The following is a 1559-nucleotide window of genomic DNA, read 5'->3' as shown; positions in this document are numbered from 1 at the left end:
ACTTTGTTCCCTGGTCCTGGTTCTTCCCCTCCTATAGGAAGGTTGTGACTTTGTTCCCTGGTCCTGGTTCTTCCCCTCCTATAGGAAGGTTGTGACTTTGTTCCCTGGTCCTGGTTCTTCCCCTCCTATAGGAAGGTTGTGACTTTGTTCCCTGGTCCTGGTTCTTCCCCTCCTATAGGAAGGTTGTGACTTTGTTCCCTGGTCCTGGTTCTTCCCCTCCTATAGGAAGGTTGTGACTTTGTTCCCTGGTCCTGGTTCTTCCTCTCCTATAGGAAGGTTGTGACTTTGTTCCCTGGTCCTGGTTCTTCCCCTCCTATAGGAAGGTTGTGACTTTGTTCCCTGGTCCTGGTTCTTCCCCTCCTATAGGAAGGTTGTGACTTTGTTCCCTGGTCCTGGTTCTTCCCCTCCTATAGGAAGGTTGTGACTTTGTTCCCTGGTCCTGGTTCTTCCCCTCCTATAGGAAGGTTGTGACTTTGTTCCCTGGTCCTGGTTCTTCCCCTCCTATAGGAAGGTTGTGACTTTGTTCCCTGGTCCTGGTTCTTCCTCTCCTATAGGAAGGTTGTGACTTTGTTCCCTGGTCCTGGTTCTTCCCCTCCTATAGGAAGGTTGTGTCTTTGTTCCCTGGTCCTGGTTCTTCCTCTCCTATAGGAAGGTTGTGACTTTGTTCCCTGGTCCTGGTTCTTCCCCTCCTATAGGAAGGTTGTGACTTTGTTCCCTGGTCCTGGTTCTTCCCCTCCTATAGGAAGGTTGTGACTTTGTTCCCTGGTCCTGGTTCTTCCCCTCCTATAGGAAGGTTGTGACTTTGTTCCCTGGTCCTGGTTCTTCCTCTCCTATAGGAAGGTTGTGACTTTGTTCCCTGGTCCTGGTTCTTCCCCTCCTATAGGAAGGTTGTGACTTTGTTCCCTGGTCCTGGTTCTTCCCCTACTATAGGAAGGTTGTGACTTTGTTCCCTGGTCCTGGTTCTTCCCCTCCTATAGGAAGGTTGTGACTTTGTTCCCTGGTCCTGGTTCTTCCCCTCCTATAGGAAGGTTGTGACTTTGTTCCCTGGTCCTGGTTCTTCCTCTCCTATAGGAAGGTTGTGACTTTGTTCCCTGGTCCTGGTTCTTCCCCTCCTATAGGAAGGTTGTGTCTTTGTTCCCTGGTCCTGGTTCTTCCTCTCCTATAGGAAGGTTGTGACTTTGTTCCCTGGTCCTGGTTCTTCCCCTCCTATAGGAAGGTTGTGACTTTGTTCCCTGGTCCTGGTTCTTCCCCTCCTATAGGAAGGTTGTGACTTTGTTCCCTGGTCCTGGTTCTTCCCCTCCTATAGGAAGGTTGTGACTTTGTTCCCTGGTCCTGGTTCTTCCCCTCCTATAGGAAGGTTGTGACTTTGTTCCCTGGTCCTGGTTCTTCCCCTCCTATAGGAAGGTTGTGACTTTGTTCCCTGGTCCTGGTTCTTCCTCTCCTATAGGAAGGTTGTGACTTTGTTCCCTGGTCCTGGTTCTTCCCCTCCTATAGGAAGGTTGTGACTTTGTTCCCTGATTCTTCCTCTTCTATAGGAAGGTTGTGACTTTGTTCCCTGA

The sequence above is a fragment of the Oncorhynchus masou genome, unplaced genomic scaffold (assembly GCF_036934945.1).
Source record: "Oncorhynchus masou masou isolate Uvic2021 unplaced genomic scaffold, UVic_Omas_1.1 unplaced_scaffold_663, whole genome shotgun sequence".
In the NCBI taxonomy this organism is placed as follows: domain Eukaryota; kingdom Metazoa; phylum Chordata; class Actinopteri; order Salmoniformes; family Salmonidae; genus Oncorhynchus; species Oncorhynchus masou.
Note: the sequence above shows the minus strand (reverse complement) of the source record.